Here is a 20,066-nt window from a genome sequence, read left to right as displayed (position 1 = left end):
GGTTCCACGATCAATAAGCTCCTGAGATCTTGAAAGAAGAGGTCACTCTCGTCAGTGATTGATATCCTGTGATGATCATTGCTAATGTATGGCTACTGTATAAGGCAATACGGAATTCTTTGCTAAAACGTTGCAATAGTTTGAGCATACCAGTTATAAATAAACATGAAAATCTTGTGCTGTTGGTTCTCTGTAGCTTGTAAGTATTTGTTAAAAGACATCTTGCTGTGCTCCACGAACTTCGTGCAAAATATTTAACTACGAGACCGGTATGCAGCCATAGACCTCATAAGTTGTATCTACAGAGCATTAACAGTGTCTTAGCAGAAAAAGTTCGCATTAAATTCTTCATTTTCCTGCATGTAAATTGATTAAATTTGACAAGATATGTTGGCTCAGCCTTGTATCATGGTTCGAGCTGGTACCCTCGCTATACGGCGGAATAGATTTTGTTACATTATGTCCATGTTTCTACGTGATAGTAATACTTTATATACTTTAGTCTACACTATTAATTGTCCAAGTGAGGAATCAATACATGGAGTCAGTGTGTGCCACTGATTTACCTGCATATGAAATTAGAGATTCGAACTGACCTATAATACAGACTGTTTCCCTGACCATGATTTCCCTGTTTTCATTCCGTGACAGCAGTGTTCAGTTCGATCAGAAAGTGAGGCCGTTTAGCTTCTGACAGCTGTAACTTGTACACCCGACAAAATGTGTACTGCCGAGTTGGGACAGATAATGGGTCCCATCGTGATCACATACACATGCTCATAATTAGATTTTAAACATTGCCGCGCGGGATTAGCCGAGCGGTCTTAGGCGCTGCAGTCATGGACTGTGCGGCTGGTCCCGGCGGAGGTTCGAGTCCTCCCTCGGGCATGGGTGTGTGTGTTTGTCCTTAGGATAAGTTAGGTTAAGTAGTGTGTAAGCTTAGGGACTGATGACCTTAGCAGTTAAGTCCCACAAGATTTCACACACATTTGAACATTTTTTTAAAACATTCACGGGTTCCTATGTTTTCTAGATCTCCATAAATTTTGATATCATAGACATTTTATAACTGACACCAGCGTCATTTGACATGGACGTGCACAATATTTAAGCAACATTACGTTTCTACTGTTATGTATACAAAATGTCGTTATGTGTATATTTCGAAATGCATACCCTAGTTTGCTTGTCTCTACATCAGATGGCACTGATGATGGGCTCTATGCTCAAATACCAGTCTGGCTATTGAATATTTTACGTGCAGTCCATGGTGTACAACAAGATTCTTTAACCAAATATAAGTAGTGAACAATCACCATTTATAATATTCAGTGGTCAGAAATATTGACTCCCGTACACAACCACAAACTGACATTACAACTGCTGGCCGTAGAGTGAAGGGGGTGAGCTCTCGGACAAGAAATTGCCATTTGCACATTGAGGTCACAAAAGTCATACGATACCTCCTAATATCGTGTGGGGGCTCCTTTCGCTCGGCGTAGTGCAGCAGCTCGACATGTAATGGACTCAACAAGTCTTTGGAAGTTTTCTGCAGAAATAGTGGGCCATAGTGCCTCTATAGCCGTCCACAACTGCGAAAGTGTTTGTCAGTGCAGGATTTAGTGCACGAACTGATCTCCCGATTACGTCTCATAAATGTTCGATGGGTTTCACGTCGGGTGATCCTCGTGACCAAATAATTCGCTCGAACTGTACAGAATATCCTTCAACAATTCGCCAACAATTGTGGCCCCGTGACATAATGCATTGCAACCCATGAAAATTCCTTAGTTGTTTGGGAAAATGAAGCCCATGAATGGTCGCATATGATACCCAAGTAGCAGAACATAACTATTTCCTGTCAACTATCGGTTCAGTTGGACCAGAGGATCCAGTCCATTCCATGTGAACACAGACTTCACTATTATGGAGCCACCGCCAACGTGCACAGTGCTTTGTTCACAACTTGGGTCCATGGCCTCGTGGGGTCTGCGCCACACTCGAACCCACCGTCAGCTCTTACCAACTGAAATCGGGGCTCATCTGATCAGGCCACGGTTTTCCAATCGTCTACGGTTCAACAGATGTGGACACGAAACCAGAAACGAGCTGCAGGTGACATCGTGCTGTGAGCTCGCGTCGGTCGTCTGCTGCCATAGCCCATTAACGCCAAATTTCGCCGCACTGTCCCAACGGATACATTCCTCGTACGTTCCACAGTGATTTCTGCAGGCAGTTAGTTTTTAAATTGCCTTATTTAAGATCGTCCATTAACTGTTGAAACTTGTCTGCACTAGAAAAAAATATGATGTCATCAGCAAAATGTAGGTGTGCTCGAAAGTAGCCTTGATTGCCTGACTGGGCAGATTAACTTTAAATGCGAACTTGTTGTTTCATTTAAAATGAAGGTGATTAATACACACATCAAAAAAAGTTTTGTATCACCTCGGTTCCGAGAGTTACAGAACCTGTATAGGAAATTGGAATAGAGATCATTTCCGCCCTTTTAATTGTTCATAAAAACCATACATCGCATGTTGTACCACCATGCAGCGAGATCTTCAGAAGTGGTGGTCCAGATGGCTGTACACACCGATACCTCTAATACCCAGTAGCACGTCCTCTTGCACTGATGCGTACCTGTACTCGTCGCGGCATACTATTCACAAGTTCATCAAGGCACTGTTAGTCCAGATTGTCCCACTCCTCAACGGCGATTCGGCGTAGATCCCTCAGAGTGGTTGGTGGGTCACATCGCCCATAAACAGGCCTTTTCAATCTATAGCAGGCATGTTCTATGGGTTCCTGTCTGGAGAACATGCTGGCCATTCTAATCGACCGATGTCGCTCTCCTGAAGTAAGTCATTCACATGATGAGCACGATGGGGGCGCGAATTGTAGTCCATGAAGGCGACTCTCGGCAACATGCTGCCGATATGGTTGCACTATCTGTCGGAGGATGGAATTCACGTATCGTACAGCCGTCACGACGCCTTCCATGACCACCAGCGGCGTACGTCGGCCCCACATAATGCCACTCCAAAACAGCAGGGAACCTCCACCTTGCAGCACTCGATGGGTAGTGTGCCTAAGGCGTTTAGCCTGATCGGGTTGCCTCCAAACACGTCTCCGACGATTGTCTGGTTGAAGGCATTTTCGACTCATCGGTGAAGAGAAGTGATAGCAACACTGAGCAGTGCATTCGGCATGTTGTTGGACCCATCTGTACCACGCTGCATGGTGTCGTGGTTGGAAAGATGGACCTCGCCATGGAAGTTGGGAGTGAAGTTCGACATCATGCTGCCTATTGCGCACAGTTGGAGTCGTAACACGACGTCCTGTGGCTGCACGAAAAGAATTACTCAGCATGATGGCTTAGGCGTCAGGGTTTCTCCGAGCCATAATCTGTAGGTAGCGGTCAGCCCTGAGCGAGGCATGTCATCGACAGTTCCCCTCTCTCTGTATCTCCTCCATGTTGGAACAACATCGCATTGGTGCACTCCGAGACGCCTGGACACTTCCCTTGTTGAGAGCCCTTCCTGGCACAAAGTAACAATGCGGACGCGACCGAACCGCGGAATTGACCGTCTAGGCATGGTTGAATACAGACAACATGAGCCGTGTACCTCCTTCCTGGTGGAATGACTGGAACTGATCGGCTGTCGGACCCCCCTCCATCTATTAGGCACTGCTCAAGCACGGTTGTTTACATCTTTGGGCAGATTTAGTGACATCTCTGAACAGTCAAAGGGACTGTGTCTGTGATACAATATCCAGAGGCAACATCTATCTTTAGGAGTTCTGGAAACTGGGGTGATGCAAAACTGTTTTTGACGTGTGTATTTAATGTTAATAATTTTTGGCTTTTGTCTGTCGTACTGCAACTGAATAAATGAAATTATCATTTTGCCAGACACGTTTCTTCTTAATTTAATGACCATGTTCAGTAGCCTGAAATAAGTATACGGTGTTATTCAAGAGTAGCACTTTTAACGCACATATTGTGCCAGGGTAGTTATAAGCAACAAACAGTTTTGATCCTTACCCTATTCTTGTCAGTACACGGGTAAATCTTGATGTCCATCACATTTATGCTTTCTGCTGTTCTAATGAAGCTATTCTTCTTTCTACACGCTAACAGTGAGAAACGTTGTCTGTAGTGTATGAGACACACGTGCCTTTCCATTTTGTTGTTATGATTGTTTTGCATACCTTGCCAAGTGTGGAACGTATTTATCTGCTGTAAGTACTGTAGCACTTTTGTTAGATATGGTAGTGAGTCGTTTCTCCTTTATATTTCGTCATTTATTTGTTACTTGTCCTCTTTTACAGGGTTTTAGGTATGACAGTTCTTTTGCGTTGACGCGAGACATTTGTTGAGATTCTTTTTTGTGATGAGTACCTTGTCTTGCCCTATATTTGTGAGATGAGGCGTATGTTATTTTAAATGTTCTGCAAATGTGGAATGTTTAGTGTCATACTTCCAACACGTGATAAGTTCTTTATATTTTGTTCCAAAATTTCTTCTGTATAAACTGTAGTGCAGTTTTGATAAAGTTGTTGGAATGTGCCTGCTTTTTGTAAATTTGTCCCTCATATGTGGTGGCTTGTCTAAATGTTCTGTGATGTGCTTTTTGTTTCATACGCCGTGTAGAGGCCATCTTTCTTTACAGCGTCCACAACTTTATATGTCAATTCATGTATGTGTAGTTTTTGTACACTGTTCTTATCTTCTGTGTTGTGCAATTAGAGGGTGTATGTGTTATCTTTATGCATGGTATGTTGCTTTGTATATTATTTTGTATTATGCCTCTGTAGCTTCTCTCTGTACGTTAATTTCGTAATTGAACCTATCTACTTTTTGTATACCTTACCCATTGTTGGTTACTATTTGTTCTTCTTATAATTTATCTTCTCGGATGGGATGCTTTTACTCTATACAGTGTATGTCTCAGTGCAATTTGCTTTTGTTGGCGGGCTGTTTGGTTGTGAAATGTAATACTGCAGGCGTGGTTGTAGGTTTCCTGTGTCCTACCCGACCACGATATTACTGTACCTGGCTTCCCACGTCCGATATAAGAAACACGCGGCCACGTTACAGCAAACAAGTACAACGGTGACTGAGGGAACCACATCGCCCTGTGGATGGTTCAAATGGCTCTGAGCACAATGGGACTTAACATCTGTGGTCATCAGTCCCCTAGAACTTAGAACTACTTAAACCTAACTAACCTAACGACATCACACACACCCATGCCCGAGGCAGGATTCGAACCTGCGACCGTAGCAGCCGCGCGGTTCCGGGCTGAGCGCCTAGAACCGCTCGGCCACCGCGGCCGGCGCCCTGTGGATGATTTCAAGATAGTTGTGCATATACTATCAAGTGGTTCAGCGTGTCCTAGTGAAATACCACGACAAAAACTAACGATAAGCCGACCGAAGCGCCGTAACTGCCAGATGCGATAATACTGCGGTTGACCTATTGTAATGACAAGAATGAATGTCTGTTCTCCTTCTCCTATTGTAATATGACTTATGTCTTCTGTGTGTCTTGTTTATTTCGGTCTGAGATTGGTCTACTCTTTCTTGCGTTCCATCTAGTAGAAAAATACGTCATCCATACATCTATGAATGTATGATGTGCGTTCCTTGTAGGTATACAGAAACATACAACTTACATTAGAAAGGATAAGGGTGTATGACACACTTCCGAGTTGAATCACTTAGGGTTGCCAACTTGTACGGGAGCCAAAACCGGACAACTCAAAAATGTATTATTATTATACAGGGTGATTCAAAAAGAATACCACAACTTTAGGAATTTAAAACTCTGCAACGACAAAAGGCAGAGCTAAGCACTATCTGTCGGCGAATTAAGGAAGCTATAAAGTTTCATTTAGTTGTACATTTGTTCGCTTGAGGCGCTGTTGATTAGGCGTCAGCGTCAGTTGATGCTAAGATGGCGACCGCTCAACAGAAAGCTTTTTGTGTTATTGAGTACGGCAGAAGTGAATCGACGACAGTTGTTCATCGTGCATTTCGAACAAAGTATGGTGTTAAACCTCCTGATAGGTGGTGTATTAAACGTTGGTATAAACAGTTTACTGAGAATGGGTGTTTGTGCAAAGGGAAAAGTTCTGGACGGCCGAGAACGAGTGATGAAAATGTAGCACGCATCCAGCAAGCATTTGTTCGCAGCCCAGGAAAATCGACTCGCAGAGCTAGCAGAGAGCTGCAAATTCCACAGTCAACTGTATGGAGAGTTCTACGAAAAAGGTTAGTTATGAAACCTCATCCGTAACTACCTGCACGTCAACTACCCGAGGCGATGGATCGGCCGCCAGGCAGCCCGTGACAGAGCACTTCATCACTGGCCTCCAAGAAGCCCTGATCTTACCCCCTGCGATTTTTTTCTTATGGGGGTATGTTAAGGATATGGTGTTTCGGCCACGTCTCCCAGCCACCATTGATGATTTGAAACGAGAAATAACAGCAGCTATCCAAACTGTTACGCATGATATGCTACAGAGAGTGTGGAACGAGTTGGAGTATCGGGTTGATATTGCTCGAGTGTCTGGAGGGGGCCATATTGAACATCTCTGAACTTGTTTTTGAGTGAAAAAAACCTTTTTAAATACTCTTTGTAATGATGTATAACAGAAGGTTATATTATGTTTCTTTCATTAAATACACATTTTTAAAGTTGTGGTATTCTTTTTGAATCACCCTGTATTACTGTTACTGTTATTATTATCCACAACACATTACACAGTACATGCATTATAGCCGCTACAATAGGAAGCATGCATTTATTTAACGCAACACTCACTGTTAATACTGCGAATCCAGCCATTTCTGCGATCCTCTAGTTTCTTTGCTGGTTCTGTTTTGAAGTTCTTTTCCGAATTCACAGTTTTAACAAGTTTTTACTCCTTATCGGATTTGACACATTTAGGAAATTCAGCACATTTCATACGGTAGCTAAAATTCACAAATAGTTTGGCTTTCACCATATCCACTTTCAATCTGTTTCTTTCATTGCTCGACATATTTAGTATCAAACTGAGAATCATCTCTACAGACGCATTGTACAGTGGCATTGCTAGTACATGGTGACCAACGTTCATAAAATTATGTGCTTTGAATCTCGGTAGGTCCTTAATGAACGGGAAGACATCATTCAGTGCAGAAAAAAGAGTCAACAAACGTGTAGGAAAATGCCGGATTAGTGTGATGTATTCTGACTGCAGGAACCCAGAAAAGTTCTTCAGCTTACTCACCTTTTTCGCGTTTGAAGAAAGCTCATTAAATATCTTAACCATTAATGATTCAACATAGTATGACAGTAGTTTTACTCCATATTTCGCAATATGTGCAGTATGTGCGTGTGACAGTGTCCTACAATAAGATGTGGTGCTTCAAACATTTTTTCATCTCCACAAAAACTGATTGTTTTTTCCCATAATTGGCAGAATAATTGTCCGCACCACAAACAGCTAGTTGCGATCCTGAAAAACCAGTCTAAACCCTCTCTTCAATCTTCTTGGCTATATAGATTGATGTTTCGTCAGCGTCTTCGCAAAAAAATCCGTAACAGCTAAAGTCGGTCCTATCTTTTGATCGAAGTAGCAGATAGCAATTGAAAATAATTTCATATTTCCTTTATCTGAAGTATCACGTGCAATCGAGAATGAGATGTACCAACTTTTTTCAGATTGTTGCAAAGAATATGGAGCCAATACATTCTCTGCTATAGCTTCAGCTTTAGTCTGTGCACAGTGAATTTTGGATGACAGTTTCGAATCTTGAAACCAAAAGTGGGATAGAGCATTTTCACAGTGCTGTGAAAGGTAACTGTGATGAAGTTTCATTCATGATGCGTTAGTATTACTTGCGTTGCTGACACTTCCTCTTCCTTACTAGTTGCCATTGGTACGAAATACCTTTGAACAGTAGAGTTTCTTAACACATCCTGCACCTTATCAATATGAGTCTTGTTATTGGCATGATTCCTCACCGATTTCACTGAGTCGTATTTCACTGTAAAACTTACACGACATGTGTAACAATATACGGTATATTCATCTCGTTTCGAAAGTCACCCCGAAAAGTCTGCTTCATGTAGCCATTTGTCATTGAATTGACACTCACGGCGCTGATTTATAGCCCACTGCGTTTGAGAAGCTCACTATCAAACAATGTTATACAGGGTGTTACAAAAAGGTACGGCCAAACTTTCAGGAAACATTCCTCACACACAAATAAAGAAAAGATGTTATGTGGACATGTGTCCGGAAACGCTTAATTTCCATGTTAGAGCTCCTTTTAGCTTCGTCAGTATGGCTTCATTCCAACGTGATCAAATTGTAAATTTTCACAATCAACATGTGTGGGCTGACGAGAATCCGCACGCAATTGTGCAATCACGTCATCAACACAGATTTACTGGGATCGTTTGGGCAGGCATTGTTGGTGATGTCTTGATTGGGCCCCATGTTCTTCCACCTATGCTCAATGTAGCACGTTATCATGATTTCATACGGGATACTCCACCTGTGCTGCTAGAACATGTGCCTTTACAAGTACGACACAACATGTGGTTCATGCACGATGGAGCTCCTGCACATTTCAGTCGACGTGTTCGTACGCTTCTCAACAACAGATTCGGAGAGCGATGGATTGGCAGAGGCGGACCAATTCCATGGCCTCCACGCTCTCCTGACCTCAACCCTCTTGACTTTCATTTAAAGGGCCATTTCAAAGTTCTTGTCTACGCAACCCCGGTACCAAATGTAGAGACTCTTCGGGCTTGTATTGTGGACGGCTGTGATACAATACGCCATTCTCCAGGGCTGCATCAGCGCATCAGGGATTCCATGCGAGGGTGCATGCATGCATCCTCGATAACGGAGGACATTTTGAACATATCCTGTAACAAAGTGATTGAAGTCACGCTGGTACGTTCTGTTGCTGTATGTTTCCATTCCATGATTAATGTGATTGGAAGAGAAGTAATAAAACGAGCTCTAACATGGAAAGTAAGCGTTTCCGGACACATGTCCACATAACATATTTTCTTTGTTTGTGTGTGAGGAATGATTCCTGAAAGTTTGGCCATACCTTTTTGTAACACCCTGTATATGTACAAGTATCAGTGACTAAAATGCCGTTCTTAAACACTTCAATTTTAAACCAAGCGCACGCTGTGTGCTGTTCACCTAATACAGCTGCGACAAAATACTTCACTACATCAATCGGCCACGCGCAACGATCGGTATACCTGGCGCGTTCATTTGTTCGACAGCTGTATTCCTTTTAAAATTAGTAGGTCTTTATTGAAAGCGCCGATAATAAAATGAAAGTGCCATATTGTCAGTGCTTGTTTTGCATGTTGTTTTTTGCGCTATATAACTGTGTAGAAGAAGAAATACACATAAACTGATACTGTAACTGTGCTTTATTGTCAACATGGAGATGACATTGAACTATAATAAGAAAATACAAGCTATTATTGGCCTGTCTTTCTTACTTCGTTCTTATTTGAGTCGTTTTCAAATAACTTTGCGGCAATGGACGACAATGGACACAGCGGAGTCACAAAAATACAAAGCTTCTTTTACCTCCTTGACATGGCTTGTGGAACAAATGAACGCGCCAGCCTATATTAAAATACATTGGAATCCATTGTAACAAATACACAGTTCTCCCAACTAGTGACACAATCTGATACAAAATATTGAAACCAAAGAATAATGAAATTGAAAAATTTTCATTATTTAACTTCTGTAAAAAATTTAAAAAATTGAACTAGTAAATATGATCTTTGTTTAATTTAATGAGACCCAAAACCCGGACTTTTGACATCCGGTCGGGACACCATAGTTTTTACTTGAAAATCGGACTGTCTGGCCTAAAACCGGACAGTTGGTAACCCTGAAATCAGTACATACATTTAGACGCAATGGGGAAATGGGGGGGGGGGGGGGGAGACTGTGCATCACACACCAGCAGTGTCACGTTGATGTCTTCCGCGATTTAACTTTATTTTGTAATCACTGAAATAAAAGCACAAGACCTGTCAATGCTCGAAGCTTCATTTAACTTTATCTTTGTCCTCGACGCGCTCAGTACAAGCGGCGGCAGTAGCAGCAATGATAGTGGTAGTTTTATTCATCCGTAGGTCACTTTCTCAAGGGTATTGGACGGATTGGTTTTATTCATCAGTGGGTGACTTTTCCAACAATTTTATTCGGGCATGGTATTACATATTAAGCACTAAAAGTATTCGTTTACACTAGGGTTTACATAATTATATGTCTAATTTGACAAGAATGGAGCACATAGTCGTCCGTGGTCTTATAGCAGCAGCCATCACGCCATTTGCCTGAATTAATTCAGGGAAATCCTAAATCGAGATGCTCAGATGGAGATTAGAGCCTAAATCCTCCAGGAAACGAAGCCAGTTTCTTAAAAACTGCACAACCTCATTCAGTTCATACCTAGTGTACAAATATTATTTTGTTTATACACACTTGCAAAACAATTTTGTGTTAACGTAAACAGCTAGTGTTATTCGTATTGTTCATTTCTTAATACCTGTCACTGCACACACTATACGCGCTATGAGCCGACGTCAAAACCATGGCGATAATACTTTCTTTCCATTGTGTGCACCCCAACGTCCCATTTGTTGACTAGAAAAATTGAATCAACATTACTCCACAATGACTGAGCTGTTGAGTTCAAAATGAGAATGAGACATTAGTTTTAACCTTTATACAGCTTTGGTGTAGGGTTTTGTAGGAAAAAAGATACATTATAGTCAGAAAGAGCGTAGTGAAATCACGACCGTGCTTCATTATTATTTACCTATATTAAATTCTTTACCAAAGCTCTCCTCATTGTTATCTGATACTTTAGTCGATATACTGTATTGATTAACAAGTCTTTTTAAATACCTTTTTAAATAAGTTTGTTGTAGTTACCTCTCCGATGTCTCTAGAGCGTTTATTGACCAAAGTTATTGCCCAACTGGAAATGTATCGAGTTTATAGTTTAATCTTGCTCGGTAAACGTAAGTTCACTCTGAATCTTGTTCCTCGGTGATGGCTAGAGCTGTTTCCGCTATAGTTATGTTTTGTTACATGCGGAACTGATTGTTAACTGTATTTAAAGGGTGTAGTTGAAATTGCCAACGGTATGAAGATTTAAAAAAAGAACTATGAATTGAGTATATGTATAAACAGCACCTTTGAAGAAGGCACTGCCTGCCTGTTTCACGCTGATGACAGGAATCAATGGATATAGGATGGTAATGATATTATATTTGTTAGCGTCTTGTGTTGAAATATTGACACCATTTCACCTAGGAATAACTATTCATTTCCAGTAGTTTGACGCTTCTTACGCAGCCTACAGAGATGCTATTTACATTTAATTTAACGTCATTTTCATTCTTCGAACTGAATTCGTTTTTTTTTTATGTTCGATGTAACTTAAATTCATACGAAAGTTATAAATCTCACTGAGGGTCTCATTTGCTTTCTTTTCAAGTAATTCTCTCGCATTTTTAGTGAATATAATGTTGCTGATATCGACAAAAAGAATTTTTGTCCTATGAATAACATTAGACGGCCGATGAGGCCGAGCGGTTCTCGGCACTTCAGTCCGGAACCGCGCTGCTCCTACGGTCGCAGGTTCGACTACTGCCTCGGTCATAGATGTGTGTGATGTCCATAGGTTAGGTTTAAGTAGTTCTAAGTCTAGGGGAATGATGACCTCAGATGTTAAGTCCCATGTGCTTAGAGCCATTTGCACCATTTGACTAACATTACCGCGAGAGTTATTAATGTATATGAGGGACAACACTCCCATATCAAAGTGTTTTGGTTTCGATAAATATTTCACTTAGTTTAGCCCTACCAGAGATTTGTACCGAGCCTGCTCTTTGTGACGTATGTACTAGGTGTGGTCGGAAGCATTCGTTAGCTACGCCTATTATTTCTGGCTGATTTTGCAGACTCCCGTGGCAGTAGTATCAAAAGCAGTACAATCATCTTGGGTCTCTCGCCACGTCGGTTCGCAGTGTGGCCACAGCGTTTCGGACAGTATAGCATACTCTCCTTCCATTTTATGGCCAGAAGTTCCGAAAGATTCTGACCGCACTGTGGATTGACGCCGCACGAAACCGCGTAAGACATAATAGCACTGACGTACCGCGGAAACCTTCATTTCCAGAGTATGACAAAGGCTATCTATAAATATGTCTCTGAGACACTGATCCTCATGAAGAGCATCAAGCACCACTATTATAGTTCCTACCATGGCTGATTCTGTAGCTCTGCGAGTTAACTTTTTTTCAGTGAGTGCATTCTTCAGTGTACTAAAGCAAGTAACATATGGGATCTGTGAAGAGGAATGTCAACCACTGAATTCCTGTAACGCTTTCCGTTCACTGCGAGGAACGGAACGTATCCGTGGCTCCTGTGGGAGTTGTGTCGCGGGAGAGGGGTGGGCGGCGCGCGGCGGAGGGTGCTTTGGGGCGCTGGTTTCCCCTTTGGCTCCGGCCACAGCAGGGGTGCGCCGCAGTCATTACACAACACCCTCCAGCCCACCCCACCCCTCCTGTACCGAGACGTCGCCTCTAATTGCCGCCTGAATACACAAACAGAGCTTCACAAAGGACTAATCATGCGACCGGGCTCAGATTAAAAACTCACACTAACTTGTTTAACCTCCGATGAGCTGCACATGCCACACGTCTACACGTATGTAATCTGGAAGCCGCAGTACAGTCTGCAGCGGTAGCTGTCTCCTACCGACACTGCATTACTAGCTGCTCCCCGCCACGTTCCATTGGCGCTTGGAACGAGGGAGAAATGCCTGCCGGTATTCTTCAATATGCGTTCTTGTGTCATTTTCGTGGTCCAGACGCGAGCTATACGATGATGGTTACAGAACTGTTGCACTTCGTAACAAATTAGGCAGGTCATAAAGTAGACTGCTGGTAACTAAAACTGCGACCTCAAGAACGCGACGTACAACAAACGTCAGACTGGCCTGAACTGCACCACAACTTTGAATATGGAAGTGATTAGTGTTTCGGAGGTGCAGTCGCACAAAGCAGGCAGAAGTAGCGCCAAGAACACAGCCGGTACATCGTTCAGAAATCGTTTTTGGGCGTTCTTTGTTTGTCGGAGCTCGACAACGGCAGGTTGGTGGTCATTCGATACTGCGGTCTGCTGTCCCCCGATGCCGCTCGCGTTTGTTGGGGTCGCACTAGTGTAATGCAAATACAACCACCTCTGGCCGTAATAACGGCCTTGATACGCCTGGGCATTGAGTCAAACAGAGCTTGGATGGCGTCTACAGCTACAGCTGGCCATGCAGCTTCAACACGATACTACAGTTCATCAAGAGTAGTGACTGGCGTATTGTGACGAACCAGTTGCTCGGTCACCATTGACCAGACGTTTTCAGTTTGTGAGAGATCTGGAGAATGTGACGGCCAGAGCAGCAGTCGAACATTTTCTATATCCAGAAAGGCCAGTACAGGAACTGCAACATGCGGTCGTGCATTATCCTGCTGAAATGTAGGGTTTCGCAGGGATCGAATGAAGGGTAGTGCCACGGGTCGTAACACATCTGAAATATACACTGTTCAAAGTGCCGTCAATGCGAACAAGAGGTTACCGAGACGTGTAACCAATGGCACCCCATACCATCAAGCCGGCTGATCGCCAGTATGGCGATGATGAATACACGCTTTCAATGTGCGTTCACCGCGATGTCGCCAAACACGGATGCGACCATCGTGATGTTGTAAACAGAACCTGGATTCATCCGAAAAAGTGACGTTATGCCATTCGTGCACCCAGGTTCGTCATTGAGTACACCATCGCAGGCGCTCCTATCTGTGATGCAGCGTCAAGAGTAACCGCAGCCATGGTCTCCGAGCTGATAGTCCATGCTGCTGCAAACGTCGTCGGACTGTTGTTGTCTTGCAAACGTCCCCATCTGTTGACTCAGGAATCGAGACGTGGCTGCACGATCCGTTACAGCCATGCGGATAAGATGCCTGTCATCTCGACTGCTAGTGATACGAGGCCGTTGGGATCCAGCACGGCCTTCCATATTACCCTCCTGAACCCACCGATTCCATATTCTGCTAACAGTCATTGGATCCCGACCAACGTGAGCAGCAATGTCCCGATACGATAAACCGCAATCGCGATAGGCTACAATCCGACCCTTATCAAAGTCGGAAACGAGATGGTACGCATTTCTCCTCCTTACACGAGGCATCGCAACTACGTTTCACCAGGCAACGTCGGTCAACTGCTATTTGTGTATGAGAAATGGTTTGGAAACCTCCCTCATGTCAGCACGTTGTAGGTGTCGCCACCGGCGCCAAGCTTGTGAGAATGCTCTGAAAAGCTAATCATTTGCGTATCACAGCATCGTCTTCCTGTCGGTTAAATTTCGCGTCCGTAGCACGTCATCTTTGTGGTGTAGCGATTTGAATGGCCAGTAGTTTATGTAATCAATGTTTTCCAGAGGCCCATATTCAACGTCAAGTAGGATTACAACGGGGTCTCGCAACTAGCACGTGAGAGGACGATGATACTGTCCACTTCGCCCTGCAAGGCCTACGGCAGCGTCATGTACCTTGAGCCGGGAAATGACCTTGTTTGGCAGCTATACAACTGTAGAGACGTACAGTGCGACGACCTCAGGCACAGCAAGGTCTGTTGACACGTCGACCATTGTGGCAAACTCATCTTCACGTGCCAGCAAATGACATCACTAGATACAGGAGTGGCGCAGCGTCACCTCTTCCGGTGGATCCCGGTTCACCATACAGCAGGAGAACGGACCTCGTCAAACGGGTCCAGCCACCTGGCATGACGATATCGGGTGCCGCTGGCATACTGGACGATGTGCTCTGGTTCGCATAGCTAACTCAGACAGCAGCCGTTGCATTTCTGATACGTTGAGGGTGGTGGCTGTGCCCTGCCTTCGGGGTCTCTACGACGTTATCTTTCAACAAGATAACGCAAGACCGCATGCTATTCGTACTGTGTCGGCCTACGTCATGCAGAGGGATTTTGACCGTTGCCCCAACCAGCCGGTCCTCCATATCTCTAATCCACTGACAACATCAGGACACGGGTTCCCGAGAGATTGATGCAGCACGGCTTGCCAGCCACTACAGTTGATGAACTCTGGCAAAGAGTCGCAGTAGTACGGAGTGACGTGCCCGTCATCCAGACTAGACGCCAGCCACTGTTTCTGCTCTGTGAACTGAGAGTGCGCACACACTGTATCCCCAAATCCCTTACAATTTTAATCACGTATTCGTAACATTAACTTCGCCGTAGCTGGTTCTAAGCCCGCTTGAGAAAATGGGAATGGAAGGAATAACTCCTCTTTAAAAAGCCTCGGTTCGGCTGATCCGAGTGATAGTACCTCGTGGGCCCTGACAGGGCCGCGCGGATTAGCCGCGCGGTTTGAGGCGCTTTGCCACGATTTGCGCGGCTCCTCCCGTCGGAGATTCGAGTCCTCCATCAGGCATGTGTGTGTGTGTGTGTGTGTGTGTGTGAGAGAGAGAGAGAGAGAGAGAGAGAGTTAGTTTAAGTTAGATTAAGTAGTGTGTAAGCCTAGGGACCGATGACCTCAGCAATTTGGTTCCATAGGAGCTTACCACAAATTTCCAATTTTTGCCCTGCCAGGATACGGCGAAGAGTTCAGCGGCAGCGAAGGGGGGGGGGGGGAGGTTGGAGACAATCAGAACGGCGGAGCTGCCTGATGAAATAACCGCGCTTTTAGGGATAGTATAGAAGCGATGGGAAGAGGGATTTCAAAGACGCTGTGAAGGCACTTTCTCTAGGGCAGTGGTTCCCAATCCTAGGGGTAATTACCCCCTGAGGGGTAAAAGGAAATTTTCTGAGGGGTAAAAACCAAACGATTCGATTCTGTTTCAGTCACAAACCTCTAGTAGTGATTATGTAAGTTATCGATAGTATTAATGTGGTGGAGGTTAGAGGTCCAGCCACTACACATATATGTTTTGCCTTGCCCCGTACATCGCTGATGATAAAAGTGAGACACATACGTAACAAATGCTAAATATCTCAAGAAAATATCTTCTCCAAGTTTTAGGTAGTGGTAGACCTGCAGTAGTCCAGAACTTGCTACATTACTCGCTTCCAAACAGGTAAATGAATTAATTGATAGCACGACACAGCAATAACTGCATAAAAGCTCCTACAATGCTGTACACAATCGTATTATTATTATTATTATTAGAGTGGCTAGACGCAAAGCATTAACAGCCTGAAGTCGTCCAATTTCTCCCCGTTCAGAAGTAAGGAGTGCTACAATGAAGTGGTTTATGAACAGTAAGTATAGTGCACACATCTGAACGTGACTGCTTTTTAATGGGGTTGCAGTGTGCAGGTCAAGCAAGTGCCACAGTACAGAGGAGTAATGCAAGGGAAGTATGTTTTGTAACAAGTGTCTATCCTCACTGTGGTGAGTTAGCTTTCCTTTGTGAGAAGGAGTTGTGGGTAGCAACTGCGATGCACCGCGAATTCCTTCGTCATTCATTCTAAAACACACACACATACACAAACTAAACATGATTCATCTTTCACCATTTTAAAAATAAAGGTGTTCCGAGGAAATTCTTTCATTCTGCAGTTTATTTAGATGCTTAAGTTGGTGATAATGACGGCGAGGGGGCCGGGGCAACAGATGACAGAGTGGGTGGAGGTGGGAGCAATAGCTAACGGCTGGTTGCACTCAGGTGTAAGAAGGGTTGGGAACGATTGCTCTAGGATGAGGGTATGCCCAAATGAAAAGCCCGCTGGTTCTCCACGTTAGAGATTTTGCTACAGGCCGGGCCCCTGTACAGGTGTTAATAGCTACTCATGTCAGAAAGAAAGAAAGAAGGTACCACTGGATCTCATGGAAAAAGGCTGTGGCGACGTAGAGGGATCATTCGACTTGGAACTTGCAACATTCACGGTTTGAGCAGTAAATTACAACAGGTGGTATCAGAGATTGAGACACCGAAAGTAGATACACTACTGGCCATTAAAATTGCTACACCAAGAAGAAATGCAGATGATAAACGGGTATTCATTGGACAAATATATTATACCAGAACTGACATGTCATTACATTTTCACGCAATTTGGGTGCAAAGATCATGAGTAATCAGTACCCAGAACAACCACCTCTGGCGGTAATAACGGCCTTGATACGCCTGAGCATTGAGTCAAACAGAGCTTGAATGGCGTCTACAGGTACAGCTGCCCATGCAGCTTCAACACTATACCACAGTTCATCAAGAGTAGTGACTGGCGTATTGTGACGAACCAGTCGCTCGGCCACCATTGACCAGACGTTTTCAATTGGCGAGAGATCTGGAGAATGTGCTGGCCAGGGCAGCAGTCGAACATTTTCTGTATCCAGAAAGGTCCGTACAGGGCCTGCAATATGCGGTCGTGCATTATCCGGCTGAAATGTAGGGTTTCACAGGGATCGAATGAAGGGCACAGCTACGGGTCGTAACACATCTGAAATGTAACGTCTACTGTTCAAAGTGCCGTCAATGTGAACAAGAGGTGATCGAGACGTGTAACCAATGACATCCCATACCATCATGCCGGGTGATACGCCAGTATGGCGATGACAAATACACGCTTCCATTGAGCGTTCACCGCGATGTCGCCAAACACGGATGCGACCATCATGATGCTGTAAACAGAACCTGGATTCATCCGAGAAAATGACGTTTTGCCATTCGTGCACCCAGGTTCGTCGTTGAGTACACCATCGCAGGCGCTCCTGTCTGTAATGCAGCGTCAAGGGTAATCGCAGCCATGGTCTCCGAGCTGATAGTCCATGCTGCTGCAAACGTCGTCGAACTGTTCGTGCAGATGGTTGTTGTCTTGCAAACGTCCTCATCTGTTGACTACTTTCCTCATGTCAGCACGTTGTAGGTGTCGCCACCGGCGGCAACCTTGTGTGAATGCTCTGTAAAGCTAATCATTTGCATATGACAGCATCTTCTTCCTGTCGGTTAAATTTCGTGTCTATTGCACGTCATCTTCGTGGTGTAGCAATTTTAATGGCCAGTAGTGTATATAGTTTCCACAGAGACGAACAAGAAAGGTAGAAGCAGTGAAAATCTTAAGAAATACCAACATACATGGAGGGTGTTGACACAGGCTCACAAGCTAAGGCTCAGGTGTCTGTTTTGGTAAAGATCAGATGAAATGGAATAATAAAGGTTTGGGCGTGCTTAATGAGAGGTTCTTGGTGATTGAAATATTTGGTACTGAACCGGTTCTAACTGCAACATAGGCTCCCTGTGACTATACTGCCACTGCCGATAAACAGGAATATTTTGACTGCCTTAGGGATATTATTGAGGCAACTTCTCCACATCAAGAACTGTTTATTTTGGGGGGACTTAAACAGTAGAGTTCCGTCTCGACTAAATAACACTATGGCTGGAAAATTTGGTGAAGAAACATTTAATAACAATGGGAGCAGATTAACTGAAGTATGTTATAAGACGCAACGTCAAATTATGAAAGGTTTTTTCCAACATAAGGACGTCCATAAGTATACATGGCTTCAACCGACTAGGAATTTAAGGTCTGTTATAGATTTAGTAATTTCCCAGTAGCACAGAATATCGATATATCAGGATGTGAGTGTGTTTAGAGGGTCAGAATGTGGAACGGATAATCATGTTGGTACTGAGAAGAGTCATAAACGCCCTAATATGGAAAGATGCTAAGAGGGAGGAAGGAGAAGTACTATCGAAACGCTACGTCTAAATGTACGTCTTCTTTCAGGATTGAAGTACACGGGATCTATATCAGAGACCAGGTGAGCAGAAACTCAGAATGGATAAGGACGGAACTGCATCACTATATGGGGATTTAATATCATGTTTACTGGGAGCTGCAGAGGAGGAAGAAGGACGCGCACTGATAAATGACTCAGGCATTATGAGAAAGGACTGAAGGAAAAAAGTATGTTTACCAGAAGTAGTTAAGCTCTAAAAGGCAGGAAGATTCAGATCACTACAACAAAATTAGGAGAAAAGTAAAGAGAACGGTTATCCGAGTCAAAACGTCAACTGAGAGCCCCTGCTAAAGGTAGAAGAGGAGCTAGAATCATTGCCATTTCTGAATGGAAGGCACATTTTAAAGATCTTCTTACTGAGGATAGGGAAGAGTTTCGAGAAGAGCAGAATGAAGACGAGACTTATCCTTTGGAGGAAGTGGCTTACAATGAAGTTTATCAGGCCCTTCAAAAATTAAAAAATGGAGAGACAGCCGTTCCTGTTGATATAGTAATGGAATTATTGAAGTACAGAGGATTTAAAGTAGTAGCAGAACAATAACTATTTTTAATAAAGTGGTGCAAACCGATGAAGTACCCAAGAATGTCATGTATTGTCACTTTATGTAAGAAATAGAGTGGGAGCGATCCGATAAATTACAGGACAATAAGTGCAATGGCTTCGGTGAGTAGTTCGTTCAGCAGTATGGTAAAGAACAAATTCTGGTAGGCCTAAGGTTTTTTTTTTTTTCGTTGTATGTCGAGTGTAGCAGGATAGCTCGGTGTGGGTGGCGATTCCTTGTCGGAGATGGATGCAGGTACAGCAGCAGAAGTCAGTTCGCCGGTACAAGAATAGATTTATTGCCGTTTGTTTACAATCACTGGACTAGGGTTACAAGCATGGATGGTGAGCCAAGCGATTACATCGTTCAGCTTCACCTCTGGCACATTATGAAGGTGACAGCGGTGAGCGGACGCCGGCGAACAGAGTGCTGTATCAAGGGAAGGCTCTCGTTTTCCGGCTCTTGTCCTGCCACCCCAGCGCAGCTGGTGCTCGGTGAACGTGTGGGCCTGCACCACGCCCCGTGGGACGGCTGGTACCTCAAGTCGTAGTCCCCAGAAGGTGGTAGAGCATCTAAGGGCCCGGATGCTCAGGCGGCGGACACGGGTTCGGAGCCTGGCGATGGTAGAGGCGGTAGCGT

The sequence above is a fragment of the Schistocerca nitens genome, chromosome 4 (genome assembly GCF_023898315.1).
Source record: "Schistocerca nitens isolate TAMUIC-IGC-003100 chromosome 4, iqSchNite1.1, whole genome shotgun sequence".
Lineage (NCBI taxonomy): Eukaryota > Metazoa > Arthropoda > Insecta > Orthoptera > Acrididae > Schistocerca > Schistocerca nitens.
The sequence above is the reverse complement of the archived record's forward strand: the minus strand, read 5'-3'. Positions refer to the sequence as shown.